General features: G+C 35.7%; 1 non-coding gene across 1 annotated transcript; it reads right to left on the minus strand.

The window, feature by feature from the left end:
• Positions 1–12,649: 12,649 nt before the first annotated feature.
• TRNAA-CGC lies at positions 12,650–12,722 on the minus strand. The gene has a single exon. It is a non-coding gene; the product is annotated as a tRNA-Ala (tRNA).
• Positions 12,723–21,406: the final 8,684 nt, after the last annotated feature.

Consider the following 21,406-nt stretch of genomic DNA (forward strand, 5'->3'; position numbering starts at 1 on the left):
AAGTCAACATTTTGACTTTCTTCATTTTAATTCAACAATTAATTTGAATAATTAATTTCAAATTAAAATAACATTAAATGATTAATTAAACTATTTAATTAATATTTAATATTAATTCAAATGCCAATCCCAATCAATTCCGACACATAATTGATCAAGATATTTAAATCTTATTTAAATATCTCTGATTCTCTCTTTTTGTTTAATTCGTAAATAAAACAAAAATGTGGTTAAATATATCGTATATATGTAGCGTATATTCCCTAATTTGAATTCGAACACTTCGAACTCACTCGTCACACTGTTCTATGGTTTAGTCCGATATGAGCTAGCAGAGGAACCTAATGGACCTATAGATCATGGGCTCCAACGATCCAAGATTAACCGGTTAAACTCATTAACCTGGTCAACCAACATTCGTTAACTACTAGGACACTCAACTATAGCCTAGTAGTTGCACTCCCCTCACTATAGATATATTTCTGTCCATTTGATATAACCATGATTAGTAAGTCGATCCTTCACAGGTTGTTCGTAACTAGAGATGGGTCAATTTACCATTTTACCCCTGAAGTTACTTCTTGTTCCTTATGTCTCACTGATCCTCTAATGAACAATTGGTTTGTGGTCCAACTAGTAAACCGAATCCCTCTCAGGCCAATGAGAAGGTGGGGCCCCTTGTTCAAGACCTGGAGTCAATGCTTAAGGGACCTACCTCTCTTCTATCCCTAAAAGTGGGTAGGAGTGAGTTCCATCTTGCACCCAGTCTTACCCCTGAAAATGGGAAGTCTATTGAGTCGGCGAACTAGAGCCACTCTCACCCATGCAAATCTAAGGATAATTCCGAATAAACAGGAGTTCATGGTTAGCTCAGGATTAAAACCGAGTTACCTAGGTTATGGAATGAAAAGAAAATCAGTCTCAACAGTAAACGACATTATAAAGTGAGAGTGGTTTTCTTCATGGTTCGATCTTATGCAATACTCATTGAATAGGAGACCCCCACTCACATGTCCCCACATGTACAATTTAGTGATCACATTGTTTATATCATATACAAAAGTGGGCCGCATCCATAGTGTCCCCAGAATAAGGTACTCAGCCTTATCCTTATACTATAGATCATTTTGACTATATACTTGAACTTGATCCACTCTCATGTCTCTACATATAGTTCAAGTAATCATACTATAGCCAGAGTGTTATTAGTTTATTGAATTTAGATTAATGATCGTAAAGTTCACTTTATTCAATAACAATCTTTACGGAATAAATAACAATAATAACTTTATTGAAAATAGAATATGTTTTTGTTTACAAACTATGAGTTTTAGGACATAAAATCCAACAACAGTACAAGGGTCCAGTTTTAGGAGACCCTTGGTCATTTACACTAGGTTGGGGCACATGTCACATGAACCTAACAAGCAATGCCTAGATCCATGGTATGGAACCTGAAGTAGAGTCTTGACAATACAATATTGAAGTGGAAAGGGTAGTGGACAGACATGTGAGACTGTTCACATTGCTATAGCCTAATGAGCTACCTTGATCATTCTTGGTTGTCGTGGAGGCCTACGAGGTTCTTAGGGACTTCTAGGTAGTTTAAACCTATCTCTCGTTTCTAGGATGTGGAGGCCTACGAGGTTCTTAGGGACCTATAATCGCCACTAATGATACTGGGGTGTAGGGTCTAATGGAACACATTTTGAACTTGGTCAACGTGTAAGTCGCACTAGCTATAGCGCCCTAATCTTAACTGAGTTCTCTCATGCATGCTTTTCTAGGTAGTTACACCTATCGATCACTTAATTGCATAATCCATAATTTGAACTACACCTTGGTCATATCTGGGAGTTGAAAGGTCTATTGGGTTCCTAAGGCGGCTAGGTAGCTTAACACGGTCTTCTAGCTCTAGGTTGTTCTATTTTGACTCCTTGAATATTTCTTAATCTTGAAGCACTAGGGTCTAGATCCTCTAGTCGTCGCTCACGATCCAAAAGTGCTCAGTCTATTGGAGGCAACCTGACCCAAGTCATCATCTAGTCAGCCTAACTCTAACGCCCTAGTTTTGTGCAGATAAACATGTTCTACAGAGAGAACACATAGTCAAACACCTGGAGCTAACACATATTATATCATGCAAACATACAAGCAAACAAGCTCAATGGGGAGATAACATCCATCAATCCCCTATAGCACAGATCGCAATAGCCTATCTTTCTCTCTAACACAATGAAAAGCACGTAAAACAACATTTACAACAAATCTCATCGTAGGGGCGTTTTGATAATTTCTTACATCATATTGGTCTTTTGATATTTGTTTATAAATATAACCCAAACTCGTTCTCGTTTGTAATAAACTTGAACAACACTAAGTTGCAATCAGATTGTGTTTTGATTTATCTGTGGTATTGTTTACTTAAATTTGATTTAAATTTCACCGTATTTTCATATTTTATTTTATTTTACTTTTATTTTATGTGCTTTCGTCTCTGTTTTATAGACGCAGTCTAATTTTTGAAACCTTGAAAATGAAATCCTTGACATTAGGAAATTGATGTAGCATGTTAGACTCTCATGCAAGGTTATGAAACCAACATGTTGTCTAGTTTTCAATAACAAACATGATATTAATGAAAACCTAAGACACATAACAAAAACGGTAAAATAGAAGAGAAAGAGAGAACTAATGTCGTGTGTTGATTTTCAGTCATGTGCGATCTCCTAAATCACGAGCTTGAAAATTCTTTCATGGTATCCAAAGGTTTTCTAGTTTCAAAAAAGATTTATAAATAAAAAATACGAATTTTCTCGTGAAATTGGTCTCCCTCAATTCGACTATAAAAAGAAGAATATATAGGAAAAATATGTGCAATGTCAAGGTGCTATCAAAACATGCGTGAATACCATAGAAAATTTTGGGTAACATCAAGACGTTGAAGTTATGGACAAAGACGTAAGACACATGCTTTTTTGCACTGAAGAGTGTCGTGGCGCTTTAAGAGGCGTTGAGCTTGACACTAGATTAGCATTAAGATATTGTGACACACAAGTCCCGACACCAGCAAATTTCTAGTTTAAAATTTTAAATTATGGAAGAAGCCAAATTTTAAAATGTGGTTGAAGAGAAAAATTCTTAGAAAATCTTCTTTAACTAAAAAAAGGTATAAAATAAAATGGTAGAAAAATGAAACAAAATTCAAAGTCAACCCTCAAGGGTTAGGGTTATTTTGGTCCTTTCAGTGTCACGTGATCCTAGCCATTTGAGTGTGGTTGAAGAGACAAGTGTCACGTGATCCTAGCCATTTGAGTTATTTTCGGTCAAAAATCCTTCCCAAAAACTTTCAAATGATAGACAATGAACGGTAGATGGAAGAAGTAATACATGAATACAATATATTTGACTGTCATAAAACAACAAATATGATATTTATAGTAAGCAGTAATGGAAGTATCATACAAGATATTTGCTTATAATAAACTGTCAAAATATGATACATATGATAAATCATAATTCAAGGCTAAATATCCTTAACACCACTCTGCAAGCTGAGCATTGGACTTGAACGAACGTAAAACTTGGATCTGAAAAGTGCAGAGAGAGGTCTAGAAACACTTTTTGTGAACATATCAGCAACTTGGAGATGGGAAGTTACATACTGTATACTTTTCAGAAGAAGAGAGTGGAAAAGACAACAGAGATAATGGATTGCAGTTTTATGTATGTTGAGGTCTGAGTTAATCATAGAGTGACCAGAAACACTACTGTCGACTCTAAAGCCACCCACAACTCCATGATGGAGACCAAAGCAAAATGATTGAATATCCTTTGGCATCGAGATGCAGGAAAGATGAAGATCATCAATTTGACAGCTTTACCCGTCTTAGGAGTTGGGAAAAGAACTCCCATTAAGCTGGGGACTTGGATTGGACAAACTGACTTTGCGATAGTCAAGATGGATGAATTCGAAATCGTGTTAAGAACGAACTTCCTACTAAAACACAAAGTTATTCCCATGCCCCTAGCAAAAAGCTTGGTAATAACGGGGTCGAACCCGATAATTATCAAGAAAAACACCCATTAGCCTAGAGGGATGAAAATGGTGTTAGCAGTACAGTTGAGAAAGGATCTAAGCCATGATGAGCATACACTTGCTACCATTACCGTATTTGGAGTGGAAAGCTTGAGTGAACGGGGTTATACTACATGATAATGAAAATGAAAAAATGTAGTGACCTCATGCATTATTGTGTTTTCATGCATCGGGGGATACCCCTTCTCCTTTTACGATAGTATGGACGCATACAGTACGAGGCAGGAAAACAAACATTATACCATAATGCTACAATGACGGTCACTATTCATAATGGGTGTCTAGCATCAACAAATACTAGAGAATGCTTGCCCGATCAAAAAAAGGCCTAGGAGGTATGCGAACATACTGGTGGGTCCATATTCACACATATAAACCATGTGTTGGAAAATTAAGTACACATCCAATTCCCCGCTTAGTATAGTCGTCGTAGAAAAATAGACTAATATGATAGGTCCCATTCATGATTCTATGTGTTTGCATTTAACCTCAACAAATTGGTCACTTACTAAATATTTCTTAAAATACTCAATCCACCTGCTTGTTTAAGGTAAAGGCAAGACATTCCTGTACTACTGACGACGACATCGCAACTCAAGATCATTTTACATGCATAAGGTAGTCGCATTTATTTTCTTAGACTTAAAAACGTCTTATTCTAGCCTATAGTTTATTGCTGTATCGTTTTAAAGATATTTTCGAACACGTAAGTCCATGACATTGTTTTGATTACGTTATTTCTACATAAAAATGATTACGTTATGAAATTGATAGCAATTCTAACGAAGTTTACTCTTTTTATGTAAGTGGCGGAGTGAATGGAACCCATGTACAGTAAGTACACCCTATTTACACAACTTATACTGTTCTAGGTAAAAAAAAAAAATAATAATAATAAATAAATAAATAAATAAAATAAAAAAATAAAAATAAAAGACCATAGAGCAAACACTTAACCATATGAGCTAAGCAAACACTTTACCAATTGTACCCCTATGCCTTGGGGTGCCCCTTATGCCTAAGCTACACTCTATCAAGTGAGGGAGTCCTCATATAAAAAGTGAGTATAAAGCCTATGCCTTCGCGGTGCCAATTGTTCCTTGATGTCTCTTGCTTTACCAAATAAGCTATACTCAAATTCCATAGGTACGAACTCTCCTATGTTTCCTTTTTATTATTAAATTCAATGATTTTATTAAAAAATTTAGGAGTTGAATTTCAGGATGTGGTAGGAGAGAAAAATGTTTAAAATATACACGGGGACCAAAGAAAATATAAAATAAAATGATAGAAAAAATCAAAGTCAACACGATAGGAATTAGACATTTTTGCACTTTCTTCGATTTAGGAATTTGTAACGACCCTTGATTTCTACTTAGCTAGAGTCGTTACCATCATCATAGCATAATCATTTCTATGCATAAATTAGCATTTAAACTTCTTCATAAAACATAAACTCCATCTTAAAACACTGTCATGGACTTACGTATTCGAAAACATGTTTAAAACGACAAAATGAAAGACTAAATAAAATAAATAAATATTTAAATTAAAAACCTCATATTCTAGCCTAAGTCTAAGAAAATAAATGCATCTACTCTATGCATGTGTCATGGTCTCGAATTGCAATGTCATCATCATTCGTACCGTGATGCATTGCCTTTACCTTAAATAGAAGTAGCATTTGGCTGAAGTATTTTAAGAAATACTTAGTAAGTGACCCACGATTGAGGTTAAATGCAAACCCATACAATTTCATGAATGAAACCTATCATAAGAGTCTATTTTCTTATGGCGGCTATCCTAACGGACAATTTGGATGTGTACTTAATTTTTTTACACACGGTTCACACATGTGAGTATGGACCCACCAATCGATTTGCACACCTCCTACGCCTCTTTCTAGTCGGGCGAGCATTCTGTGGTACCTGTTGATGCCAGACACCCGTTAGAAATAGTGACCCGGTATTATGATAAACATAATGAGCGTTACCTTGCCTAGTAGCATACACATCCATAATATATTGAAGAAGAAGGGGTATCCCCCATTGCATGAGCGCACAATAATGCATGAGGTCCCAACATTTTTTCATTTTCATTATCATTTAGTGCAACCCAGCGCATCTTCCTTCATATCATATCATTTTGTCATATCATTTTTCATATCGTTTATCATATCATTTATCATATCNTTTTGCATGTCAATTATATTATTAAATTTGGCATGTGAAGATTATATATGAAATTTGGTGGTTATTGGATTAGGTTAATTAGCTAAACCAAGCAACGATGTAAAATGACTACAATGCCCCTAAGGAATTTTACTTTAAAGAAATTTATCGTAAAGTTCAAACTATGTTTTATTTCTCATGAAAATTTTATCAAGAACATAACTAAAGAGTGTAAGTACTTACAACAAGAACAAGAAAAGAGAGAGTGTGGCTAAGTACTTACCCTTTTGTTTTAAATAAAATGATAATTACTTATGTATGTATAAAATAAATTTATTATGGAGGTGCACGGAATTGCACCATGTGTCTCTCGCATGCAGCAAACGCTCTACCATATAAGCTACACTCCCTTTATAAAGGTCTTGAACGTCCATGACGAGGTAAGTAGTCATCTTGAGCTTTTCTTACGAAATACTTGTAGAAATTGATTGAATCTTTGTATAAACCTTAAACCAAGTATGAATGAATTAAAGGAATATGAAAGAAATACACAAAGAACCGTGAGTTAAGGCTCCTAACTAATCAAATTGCTCGAGATTTAAGTATCGTTAAAATAACCCACTAAATGAACTCTACTGCCAATGAATTTTTAATAATGAGCATAATATGACATGTTAAGATTATATATTAAATTTGGCGGTCATTGGATAAGGTTAATTAGCTAAACTAAATAACGGTGTAAAATGACCATAATGCTTCTAAGAAAATTTACCTTTGGTTCATGATCTAGATGACCGCCAAATGCTATGGAACTTTGTATTAAACCTATATGCGAGTTAAGACTATGTCGCTTGTAATGCATGAAGCCGTAGACATAGGTTCAATTGTTGAATGTATGAAGCCTTGGACACAAAATGTCAAGTTCATTACTAGCACCGTAAATACTTGCAGGAGTGTCTTGGAAAACAAGACAACGCTCAATGGCTAGAACAAGGATCAATATCTAAATTCTAAAGATAGGGGCCTAGAACAATAGTATTAAGACCCTAAGATCAGAACTAAGGTTGAGACGAAGATCGAGATAAGAACTCACGTGTCAATAACAAGAGAATCCAAGTACTTACAAAGAACAAAGAAAAAAAAAACGAAAAGAAATAGTATGGTAGGCTAGCTGTTTGTACTCATTCCATATTTAATTACTTGGGTACGTTTAACCTAAATTTATTGTAAATTATGTTTTAAATTCTGTATGTTTTATTTCTCATGAAAAATTTACCAATTTTTTATCTATAGTTTAGAGTCATCTAATCACAATTCTTACAATTCCAAGGATTTGAACCTGCACTCTACCATATGAGCTACACCGCCTTTATAGAATAAAGGTCCTGAACGTCCATAACGAGGTAAGTAGCCATTTTGGGCTCTTCATAATAAATACTTGTAGAAATTGCATGTATCTTTGTATAAACCTTAAACAAAGTATGAATTAAACGAATATGAAAGAAAAACACCATGAACGGTGAGTTAAAGCTCCAAAATGATCCCAAAATGATCAAATTGCTTCTGATTTAAGTAACGTTAAAATACTCTACTAAATGAATTTCGCTGCCTATTTATTTTTAATACTGAGCATAATATGATATGTTAAGAGTTTATATGAAATTTTATGGTCATTGGAGAAGGTTAATTACCTAAACCAAGTAACGGTGTAAAATGACCATAATGCACCAAAAGAAATTTACCTTTGGTTCATTATCTAAATGACCTCCAAATGCTATGAAACTTTGTATTAAACCTAGGGAATTGAACCATGTGTCTCTCGCATGCGAAGCGATCGCTCTACCATATGAGGTACACCCTCTTAGTTAGAATAAAGGTCCCGAACGTCTATGACGAAGTAAGTAGTCAATTTGGACTCTTCTTAAGAAGTACTTGTAGAAATTGCTTGGATCTTTGCATAAAGTTTAAACCAAGATGAATTAAAGGTATGTGAAAGAAAAACATCAAGAATAATGAGTTAAGTCTCTGAACCGATCAAATTGTTCGAGATTTAACGTTAAAATAAATCACTAAATGAACTCCGCTGACTATGAATTTTTAATACTTAGCATAATATGGCATGTTAGGAATTTATATGAAATTTTGTGGTCATTGGATAAGGTTAATTAGCTAAACCAAGTAACGGTATAAAATGACCATAATGCACATAAGGAAATTTACCTTTGGTTCATGATCTAGATGACATCCAAATGCTATAAGACATTGTATTAAACCTAGACAGCGAGTTCAGACTATATCGCTTTGGACGCACTAAGCTATGACATAGGTTTAAATTGTGTCAATTGAAATGTTTGAGCCCTTGGATGTAGTTTCAGACTGTGTCACTTTATGAAGCCTTGAACACAGAATGTCAAGTTCATGACTAGTACCATAAATACTAGGAGTGTCTTGGAGAACAAGACAACGATCAAGGACTAGAACAAGAATCAAGATCCAAGTTCTGAAGATAAGAACCCATAATAATAGTACCAAGACCCGTAGACAAGAACTAAGGTTGAGGCCTCATAATCCAAGGATAAAGAGTCCTAAAGATAGATCATGACAAGAAATCACAAGTGAAAAACAGAACCAGAAATCACAAGTGAAAAACAGAACTAAAGAATTCAAATCCTTACCACTAGAACCAGAAAAGAGAAGAAAAGAAAAGAAATAGTGTGATAGGCTAAAATCTTTGTACTCATTCAATCTTTTAGTTACTTATGTATAAGTCCTAAAGATTTTAATTACTTATGTATAAGTCCTAAAGATAAATCATGATAAGAACTCAGTCAAGAACAAAACTAAAGAGTTCAAGTACTTAAACAAGAAAAAAAAAAACACAGAAATAGTGTGGTAGGCTAGAATCTTAAAACAAATACAATGGAGGTGCAGGGAATTAAACCTCGTGCCTCTCAGCAAGCACTCTACCATATGAGCTACACCCCCTTTGTAAAATAAAGGTCCCAAACGTTCATGACGAGGTAAGAAGCCATTTTGGACTCTTCTTAAGAAGTACTTTTAGAATGAGAGAAAAACACCAAGAATCGTGAGTGAAGGCTCTGAACCGATCAAATTTCTCAGGATTTAAGTAACATTAAAATAAACCATGAGGTTCTAGCCTATCACACCATATGCACGAGTTTATATGATATTTGGTAGTCATTGGATAAGGTTAATTAGCTAAACCAAGTAACGGTGTACTACCACATGAGTAAATTTAACTTTGGTTCATGCTCTAGATGACCTCCAAATGCTATGGTGTGATAGGCTAGAATCTTGAAACAAATACAATGGAGGTGCAGGCGGAGGTGCAAGGAATTGAACCTCGTGGGTATGGTGTGATAGGCTAGAATCTTGAAACAAATACAATGGAGGTGTAGGTGAGCGAGCGCTCTACCATATGAGCTATACCCCCTTTATAGAATAAAGACCCCGAATGTTCATGATGAGGTAAGAAGACATTTTGGACTCTTCTTAAGAAGTACTTTTAGAATTTGTTTGGATTTCTGTATAAACATTAAACCAAGTATGAATTAAAGGGAAGTGAAAGAAAAACACCAAGAACCGTGAGTTAATGCACCGAACCAATCAAATTTCCCAGTATTTAAGTAACGTTAAAGTAACTCACTAAATGAACTCTGCTGCCAATGAATTTTTAATACATAGCATAATATGATATGTTTGGAGTTTATATGAAATTTGGTTGTCCTTGGATAATGTTAATTAGTTAATCCAATTAACGGTGTAAAATGACCATAATGCACATAAAGATATTTACCTATTGTTCATGATATAGATGACCTCCAAGTTCTATGAAACTTTGTATTAAACCTAGATGTGAGTTTAGACTATATCGTTTGGAACGCATGAAACCATTGCATAGGTTCAGACTGTGTCACTTGAAATGTATGAAGTCTTGGACTAGGTTAACATTGTGCCGCTTGAAACGTAGGAGCCTTGGACTCAGGATGTCACGTTCATGACTAGNCATTAAACCAAGTATGAATTAAAGGGAAGTGAAAGAAAAACACCAAGAACCGTGAGTTAATGCACCGAACCAATCAAATTTCCCAGTATTTAAGTAACGTTAAAGTAACTCACTAAATGAACTCTGCTGCCAATGAATTTTTAATACATAGCATAATATGATATGTTTGGAGTTTATATGAAATTTGGTTGTCCTTGGATAATGTTAATTAGTTAATCCAATTAACGGTGTAAAATGACCATAATGCACATAAAGATATTTACCTATTGTTCATGATATAGATGACCTCCAAGTTCTATGAAACTTTGTATTAAACCTAGATGTGAGTTTAGACTATATCGTTTGGAACGCATGAAACCATTGCATAGGTTCAGACTGTGTCACTTGAAATGTATGAAGTCTTGGACTAGGTTAACATTGTGCCGCTTGAAACGTAGGAGCCTTGGACTCAGGATGTCACGTTCATGACTAGTACCATAAATACTAGGGGGAGTGTCTTCGAGAATAAGACAACAATCAAGGACTAAAAAAAGGATCAAGATTCAAGTTCTGAAGATAAGAACCTAAAATAACAGTACCAAGACCCTTAGACCCTTAGACCAGAACTAAGGTTGAGACCTCATATTCCAAGGATCAAAGTCTTAAACATAGATCATGATAAGAACATACCATTCAAGAACATAACTAAGGAGTCCAAGTACTTACAACTCCTGTGTCCTATAGCCTAAGTGAGCTACCTTCTGGCACATACGTGTGTCACAGTGTGGGCGAGCATGTCGAGATTAGTATCTCGTGCATCTTCCTTTGAAATGGGTTTTTTCAAAGACAGTACCGGGCGACACGGGTGTGCGGTGTTGCGTTCTAGCCCGCGTGTTGGAGATTGCTACATACACCCGCTATCCGACACGGTATCCGTAAGTGACATGGCATGGGCACGGGAGGGCCAATGNCGTTAAAGTAACTCACTAAATGAACTCTGCTGCCAATGAATTTTTAATACATAGCATAATATGATATGTTTGGAGTTTATATGAAATTTGGTTGTCCTTGGATAAGGTTAATTAGTTAATCCAATTAACGGTGTAAAATGACCATAATGCACATAAGAAAATTTACCTATTGTTCATGATATAGATGACCTCCAAATTCTATGAAACTTTATATTAAACCTAGATGCGAGTTTAGACTACGTCNGTGACATGGCATGGGCACGGGAGGGCCAATGCCTCGATAGAACCTGGATGAATGGATGTTCGGCAAGTCCCGATGAGATGAGCGACACGCGGGCCCATTCTCGATAGCATGACCAAGTGAGTTTTGATGGCCAACGACACCCTGAGACTCAGGACGGTATCAAGACATGTTGGCCATGTCGATTGAGATCGAGATGACAAGATGAGATGCGATTGTGCATTGAGAGTCCTTGGCCCGAGTAGAGGCAAGGTGGAGGCCAATGACTTGGCCTAGTGTAGAGGTAAGTCAGTTGTGTCGCATACTATTGAACATGCACGTGCAGGCGGCGTGTGTGATCGAACGAGCTTGGATTCTGCACAACCGATGTTCGATTGGCGAAGACAAACCTCGCAAATTACTTATGTATGGATAAAATAAATGTCTTGAAAGTTGTGTTTTAAATTCTTGTGTTTTATTTCTCATTATAAACAAACCCATGTGTAAAGCGAGCATTCTACCATATGAGCTAGACCCCCTTTATAGAATAAAGGTCTTGAACGTTCATGATGAGATAAGAAGCCATTTTGAACTCTTCTTAAGAAGTACTTATAGAATTTACTTGGATTTTTGTATAAACCTTAATCCAAGTATTAATTAAAGGAATGTGAAAGGAAAACATTTTTGTATAAACCTTAATCCAAGTATGAATTAAAGGAATGTGAAAGAAAAACACCTAGAACCATGATTTAAGGCTCCAAATCTATCAAATTTCTCAGGATTTAATTAATGTTAAAATAACCCACTAAATGAACTCTACTACCTATGAATTTTTAATACTGAACATAATATAATATGTTACGAGCTTATATGAAAAATTTGGTGGTCATTGGATAAGGTTAATTAGCAAAACCAAGTAACGGTGTAAAATGAACATAATGCACCTAAGGAAATTTACAATTTACCATTGGTTCATGATCTTCATGATTGCCAAATGCTAAGAAACCTTGCATTAAACCTAGATATGAATTGAAATGTATGAAGCCTTGAATACAGGATCTCAGGTTCATAACAAGTACCATAAATACGAGGAGAGTGTCTTGGAAAATAAGACAACAATCAAAGACTAGAAAAAGGATCTAGATTCAAGTTCGATAGGCTAGAATTTTAAAAAAATAAGAATGGAGGTGCAGGGAATTGAACCCCATGCCTCTCGCATGCGAAGCGAGCGCTCTACCATATGAGCTACACCCCCTTTATAGAATAAAGGTCTCGAACGTTCATGATGAGGTAAGAAACCATTTTGGACTCTTTTTAAGAATTACTTTTAGAATTTGCTTGGATTTTTGTATAAACCTTAAACTAAGTATGAATTAAAGGAATGTGAAAGAAAAACACCAAGAGCCGTGAATTAAGGCTTCGAACCTATTAAATTGATTGTGATTTAAGTAACATTAATATAACCCACTAAATGAACTCGACTGCCTATGAATTTTTAATACTGAGAATAATATGACATGTTAAGAGTTTATATGAAATTTGGTAATCATTGGATAAGGTTAATTAGCTAAACCAAGTAACGGTGTAAAATGACCATAATGCACATAAGGAAATTTAACTTTGGTTCATGATCTAGATGACCTCCAAATGTTATGAAACTTTTTATTAAACCTAGATTCGAGTTCAGACTATGTCGCTTTTCAACGCCTGAACCCATCGCATAGGTTCAAATTGTATCACTTTTAATGTATGAAGCCTTTGACGTATGTTAACAGTATGTCGCTTTGAACGTATGAAGCCTTTAACAAAGGATGTCAGGTTCATGAATAGTACCATAAATAATAGGGGGAGTGTCCTCGAGAATGAAGCAACAATCAAGGACTAGAACAAGGATCAACATCCAAGTTTTAAAGATAAGAATCTTAAAACAAATAACAATAGAGGTGTAGGGAATTGAATCCCGTGCCTTTTGCATGAGAAGCGAACACTCTACCATATGAGCTACACCCCCTTAATAAAATAAAGGTCTCGAACGTTTATGGGTGAGGTAAGAAACCATTTTGGACTCTTCTGATGAAGTACTTTTAGAATTTGCTTGGATTTTTGTATAAACCTTAAACCAAGTTGAATTAAGGGAATGTGAAAGAAAAACACCAAGAACCATGAGTTAAGGCTCCGAACCGATCAAATTTCTCAGGATTTAAGTAACGTTAAAATAACATACTAAATGAACTCCGCTGCATATGAATTTTTAATACTGAGCATAATACGACATGTTAATAGTTTATATGAAATTTTGTAGTTATTGATAAGGTTAATTAGCTAAACCAAGTAACGATATAAAATGAACATAATGCACCTAAGGAAATTTACCATTGGTTCATGATCTAGACGACTGCCTAATGCTATGAAACTTTGTATTAAACCTAGATACGAGTTTAGACTACGTTGCTTGTAACACATGAAGTCATGGCATAGGTTCAGACTGTGTCGGTTGAAATGTATGAAGCCTTGGACGCAAGTTCAGACTGTGTCGCTTGGAACGTATGAAGCCTTGGACACAGAATGTCAGGTTCATGATTAGTACTATAAATACTAGGGAGAGTTTCTTGGAGAACAATACAACGATCAAATACTAGAACAAGGATTAAGATCCAAGTTCAGAACAACAGTACCAAGCCCCTTCGATCGAAACTAAGGTTGAGACCTCATAATTTAAGGATCAAAGTCGTAAAGATAGATCATGATAAGAACTCACAATTAAAGATAAGAACTAAAGAGTCCAAGTAATTACAACATGAACAAGAAAAGAAATAGTGTTATAGGCTAGAATCTTTATACTCATTCATTACATGACGTGGTAAGTAGCCATTTTGCACTCTTCTTAAAAAATACTTGTAGAAATTGCTTGGATCTTTATATAAACCTTAAACCAAGTATGAATTAAAGGAATAAAAATACCAAGAACCTGAGTGAAAGCTCTGAACCGATCAAATTCTTGAATATTTTCTTGTAATGCATACGTATGAAGCCTCGGACACAGGATGTTAGGTTCATTACTAGCATCGTAAATATTAGAGGGAGTGTCTTGGAGAACAAGACAACGATCAAGGAACTCGGAACAAGGATCAATATCCAAGCATCTTTTTTTCTATAGTTTAGAGTCATCAAGTCACCCAATCCTTACACAATTCCAAGGATTTGAACCTAAGATTGAAACTTGTGCCTCTAGCATGCAAAGCAAGCGCTCTACCATATGAGCTAGACCCCCTTTATAGAATAAAGATCTCGAACGTCCATGACGAGGTAAGTAGCCATTTTGGACTCTTCATAATCACAACAATGGAGGTGCAGGGAATTGAACCCTGTGCCTCTCGCATGTGAAGCGCTCTACCATATGAGCTACACCCCCTTTATAAAATAAAGGTCTTGAACGTCCATGACGTAAGTAGCCATAAATTGCAAGTATAACCATGGACTCTTCATAATCAATGCTTGTAGAAATTGCAAGTATAACCATGAACGCTCCGAACCGATCAAATTGCTCATGAAGTCCTTTGGTTCATGATCTAGCTTAATATTAGAGGGAGTGTCTGGAGATCCTTACAATTCTAAGGATTTAAACCTAAGATTTCAAAACAAACACACATTGGAGGTGCAGGGAATTGAACTCTATACCTCTCGCATGCAAAGCGAGTGCTCTACCATATGAGCTACACTACCTTTATAGGATAAAAGTCTCGAACGTCCATGACGAGATAAGTGGTCATTTAGGACTCTTCATAATCAANTACCTTTATAGGATAAAAGTCTCGAACGTCCATGACGAGATAAGTGGTCATTTAGGACTCTTCATAATCAATGCTGGTAGAAATTGTATGTATCTTTGGATAAACCTTAAACCAAGTATGAATTAAAGGAAAGAAAAATACCAAGAATTGTGAGTTAAAGCTCTGAACTAGTTAAATTGCTCATGAGTTTATATGAAATTCAGTGCTCATTGGATAAGGTTAATTAGTATTTGGTCCTTTGGTTCATGATCTAGCTTAATATTAGAGGGAGTATCTCGGTTCATGATCTAGCTTAATATTAGAGGGAGTGTCTTGGAGATCCTTACGATTCAAAGGATTTGAACCTACGATTTCAAAATAAACACAATTGAGGAGGTGAATCGTGTGCCTCTTGCATGAAAAACGAGCACTCTACCATATGAACTACACCCTCTTTATAGTATAAAGGTCTCGAACGTCCATGATGAGGTAATTAGCCTTTTAGAACTCTCCTTAAGAAGTACTTGTAGAAAGTGCTTGGATCCTTGTATAAACCTTAAATCAAGTATGAATTAAAGAAATGTGAAAGAAAAACACCAAGAACCGTGAGTTAAGGCTCCGGACCGATCAAATTTCTCGTGATTTAAGTAACATTAAAATAATTTACTAAATGAACTTCGCTGCCTATGAATTTTTAATATGAGCATAATATGACATGTTAAGAGTTTATATGAAATTGGGTAGTCATTAGATAAGGTTAATTAGATACACCAAGTAATGGTGTAAAATGATCCTAATGCACATAAGGAAATTTATCTTTGGTTCATAATCAAGATGACCTCCAAATACAATGNCTCTACCATATGAGCTACACTCCCTTTATAAAATAACGATCTCAAACGTCCATGACGAGGTAAGTAGCGATTTTGGACTCTTCTCATGAAGTACTTGTATAAATTGCTTGGATCTTTGTATAAACCTTAAACCAAGTATGAATTAAATGTAAAAGAAAAACACCAAGAACCGTGAGTTAAGGCTCCGAACCGTGTATAAACCTTAAACCAAGTATGAATTAAATGTGAAAGAAAAACACCAAGAATCGTGAGTTAAGGCTCCGAACCGATTAAATTGTTACTTGAAATGTATGAAGTCTTGGACGTAGGTTAACACTATCGCTTCGAACGTATGAAGCCTTGGACACAGGATGTCAGGTTCATGACTAGTATCATAAATACTAGGGGAGTGAACAAGGATCAAGATCCAAGTTTTGAAGATAAGAAGCAGAAAAAAAGTACCCAGACCCTTAGATTAGAACAGAATTGAACCTTGTGTCTCTTGCATGCGAAGCGAGCGCTCTACCATATAAGCTACAACNGAAGATAAGAAGCAGAAAAAAAGTACCCAGACCCTTAGATTAGAACAGAATTGAACCTTGTGTCTCTTGCATGCGAAGCGAGCGCTCTACCATATAAGCTACAACCCCCCCTTATATAATAAAGGTCCTGAACGTTCATAACGATGTAAGTAACCATTTTGGACAGTTCTTAAAAAATACTAGTAGAAATTTTTTGGATCCTTGTATAAACCTTAAATCAAGTATGAATTAAAGGAATATGAAAGGAAAATACCAAGAACCGTGAGTGAAGACTCCAAATTTAAAATATCTCACTAAATGAACTCCACTGCCTATGAATTTTGAATACTAAGCATAATATGACATGTTAAGAATATATATGAAATTTGGTTGTCATTGGATATGGTTAATTAGTTAAACCAAGTAACGGTGTAAAATGACCATAATGCTCCTTAAGAAATTTACCTTAAGTTCATGATCTAGATAACCTCCTAATGCTATGAAATTTTGTATGAAACCTAGATGCGGGGTTAGACTACATCGCTGGGAACGCATGAAGACTTGGACGTAGTTTCAGACTGTGTTGCTTGGAGCGTATGATGCAGACTGTGGCACTTGGAATGTATGAAGCATTGGACACAAGTTGTCAAGTTCATGACTAGTACCATAAATCCTAGGGAGAGTGTTTCGGAGACTATAACAAAAAGAGAACAACCTAAAAAGTGACCAAGAACAAGACAACGATCAAGGAATAGAACAAGGATCAAGATCCAAGTTCGGAAGACAAGGACCCATAACAATAGTATTAGGACCCTTAAATCAGAACTAAAGTTGAGATCTCAGGATCCATGGACCAAAGTTCGTCTAAGTACTTACAAACCAAGACCAAAAGTATTTAGACCCTTCGATTAGAAGTAAGGTTGACATCTCAGGATTCAAGGACTAAGGTCCGCGTAAGTACTTACAACAAGAAAAAGGAAAGAAAGAGTGTGACAAGCTACTTACTGAGTACACACCCAGAACAATAGTACTAAGACCCTTAGATTAGAACTAAGGTTGAGATCTCAGAATCCAAGGACCAAAGTCTGCCTAAGTACTTACAACAAGAAGAAGGAAAGAAAGAGTGGGTAGGTTACTTACGGAATAGATAATCATACCTATGGTACCTCTGGCATGCAAAGTGATAGCTGTAGCATGTGAGACTCGAATAAAGACTAATACGAGGAAAGCGAAAATAAATTTAAAAAAATAAAAAAAAATCGGTTAAAACTTAAATAAGAAAAAAAAAGTAAACACCAAAATTAAATAGAAAATTAAGTCCAATTATAAGACGATGTTTTTCAAAATATTACAAACCTGGGAAACCATTATAAAACAAAAATATAAAAGCCTCAAAAATGTAAAAATGGGCTAGCACTCTAGAACAACCCTCACTATGACCACACAACTCTTGAATGCTCCTTCACCTCGAGCAGCAGCCTATAAACACCTGAAAAAGAAAAGAGTAAGGGGTGAGTAAACTCGTAGGCTTTCAACACATCCTTAACTTAGTAAGTATCACGGGCTTTACTCTTTGTTCTTGGAAGTTTGGGCTTAGGTTTCAATTCTCTCTGAGCAACTGGGTACCCCAACTTTCGAGCAGGTCTCTTAAATGAAGCATACACATAGGGGTCTGTGCGAGTTTTCTATTCTTTCTTTTCTTCGACTTAAGTGGCTTATCTTGTTTATGTAGTGAATGATCAGTGTTCTAGGTTGAGGCGAGAACTCATAAGTTGCAAAACAGTATGGTTGGATCAGAATCTAAACAATAATTTGAGCATCATCCATGGGCTTACCTGACAACTCTCCCACAGGACCATAAAGTCTTCAAAATTTGGGGGAAGCGAACCCTGTGTGTCGGTTAGCTACTAGGTCAACCTACGCTCAGGGACGGGTTTACAGCACAAGGGTCCTGTTTTAGGAGACCCTTGGTCATTTACACTAGGTTGGGGCACATGTCGCATGAACCTAACAAGCAACGCCTAGATCCAAGGTATGGAAACCGAAGTAGTGTCTCGACGATACAATACCGAAGTGGAAAGGGTAGTGAACAGCCATGTGACACTGTTCACACTACTATAGCTTAATGAGCTACCTTGATCATTCTTGGTTGTCGTGGAGGCCTACAAGGTTCTTAAGGACTTTTAGGCAGTTTAAATCTCATCTCTCGTTTCTAGGACGTGGAGGTCAACGAGGTTCTTAGAGACCTTTGATCACCACTAATGATACTGAGGTCCAAGGTCTAATGGAACACATTTTGAACTTGGTCAACATGTAAGTCACACTAGCTGTAGCGCCCTAATCAAAACTTAGTTCTCTCATGCATGTTCTTCTAGGGAGTTGCATCTATCGATCCCCTAAGTGCAGAATCCATAATTTGAACTACGCCTTGGTCATATCTAGGAGTTGAAAAGGTCTATTGGGTTCCTAAGGCGGCTAGGTAGCTTAACACGGTCTTCTAGCTCTAGGTTGTTCTATTTTGACTCCTTGAATATTTCTTAGTCTTGAAGCACTAGAGTCTAGATCCTATGACTATCGCTCACGATCATAAAGTGCTTAGTCTATTGGAGGCAACCTGACCTAGGTCATCATCTAGCCAACCTAACTTTAACGCCCTAGTTTTGTGCAGATAAACATGTTCTACAGAGAGAACACATAGTCAAACACCTGGAGCTAACACATACTATATCATGCAAACATACAAGCAAACAAGCTCAATGGGGAGATAACATCTATCAATCCCTTATAATAAGATCGCAATAGTCTATCTTTCTCTCTAACACAATGAAAAGCACGTAAAACAACATTCATAACAAATCTCGTCATAGGGGCGTTTTGATAATTTATTACATCATGTTGGTCTTTTGATATTTGTTTGTAAATATAACCTAAATTCGTTCTCGTTTATAATAAACTTGAACAACACTAAGTTGTAATCAGATTGTGTTTTGAATGTGGTATTGTTTGCTTAAATTTGATTTATATTTTACCATATTTTCATATTTTATTTTATTTTACTTTTATTTTATGTGCTTTCCCCTCTGTCTTTATAGTCTCAATCTAATTTTCGAAACCTTGAAAATGAAATCCTTGACATTAGGAAATTGATTTAGCATGTTAGACTCTCATGCAAGGCTATGAAACCAACATGTTGTCTAGTTTTCAATAACAAACATGATATTAACGAAAACCTAAGACACATAACAAAAATGGTACAATAGAAGAGAAAGAGAGAACTAATGTCATGTGGTGATTTTCAGTCATGTGCGCTCTCCTAAATCATGAGCTTGAAAATTCTTTCATGGTATCGAAAGGTTTTCTAGTTTTTAAAAAAGATTTATAAATAAAAAATACGAATTTTCTTGTGAAATTTACCTCCCTCAATTAGACTATAAAAAGAAGAATATATAGGAAAAATATGTGCACGGTCAAGGTGCTATCCAAACATGTGTGAATACTATAGAAATTTTTGGGTAGCATCAAGACATAGACACATGCTTTTTTGCATCGTGGCACCTTAAGGGGCGTTGAGCTTGACACTAGTTTAGCATTGAGATATTGTGACACACAAGTCCCAACACGAGCAAATTTCTAATTTAAAATATTAATTTAAGAATTTTTTTTAGAATCTTAGAAACAAAATTTTAAAATGAGGTAGAAGAGAAAAATTCTTAGAAAATCTTCTATAACTAAAAATGGTAGAAAAATGAAAGAAAATTCAAAGTCAACCCTCAAGGGTTGAGGGTTATTTTGGTCATTTTAGTGCCCCTTTCTTAATTAGGTACATGAAAGTAACATAAACCAGAATTAATGAAAGAAGGTAAAAGAAACAAGAGAGAGAAAAGAAGAAAGAGGAAAAAATATGGTTTAAAGTAGATAAGTGTCGCCTTATCCTAGCCATTTAAGTTATTTTCGGTCAAAAATCATTCCAAAAAATTTGGAATGATAGACAATGAACGGTAGATGGGAGGAGTAATAAATGAATACAATATATATGGGAGGAGTAATAAATGAATACAATATATTTGACTGTCATAAAAGAACAAATATGATATTTATAGTAAGCAGTAATGGAAGTCAAGCATCATACTAGATATTTGCTTATAATAAATGGTCAAAATATGATAATATGATAAATCATAATTCAAGACTAAATATCCTTAACACCACTCTGCAAGCTGAGCATTGAACTTGAACGAACGTAAAACTCGGATCTAAAAAGTTCAGAGAGAGGTCTAGAAACACTTTTTGTGAAGATATCAGCAACTTGGAGATGGGAAGTTACATACTGTCTACCTTTTCAGAAGAGAGTGGAAGAGACAACAGAGCTAATGGATTGCAGTTTTATGTATGTTGAGAGTGACCAGAAACACTACTTGGCGACTCAAGAGCCACCCACAACTTCATGACGGAGACCAAAGCAAAATGATTGAATATCCTTTGGCATCAAGATGTAGGAAAGATGAAGATCATCAATTTGACAGCTTTACCTGTCTTAGGAGTTGCGAAAAGAACTCTCATTAAGTTGGGGACTTTGATTGGACGAACTGACTTTGCGATAGTCAAGATGGACGAATTCGACATCGTGTTAAGGACGAACTTCCTACTAGAACACAAAGTTATTCCCATGCTCCTAGCAAAAAGCTTGGTAATAAAAGGGTCGAACCCGATAATTATCCAGAAAAACACCCATTAGCCTAGAGGGATGAAAATGGTGTTAGCAGTACAGTTGAGAAAGGATCTAAGTCATGATGAGCATACACTTGCTACCATTAC

Source organism: Cucurbita pepo, chromosome LG06 (assembly GCF_002806865.2).
Source record: "Cucurbita pepo subsp. pepo cultivar mu-cu-16 chromosome LG06, ASM280686v2, whole genome shotgun sequence".
Classification (NCBI taxonomy): Eukaryota; Viridiplantae; Streptophyta; class Magnoliopsida; order Cucurbitales; family Cucurbitaceae; genus Cucurbita; species Cucurbita pepo.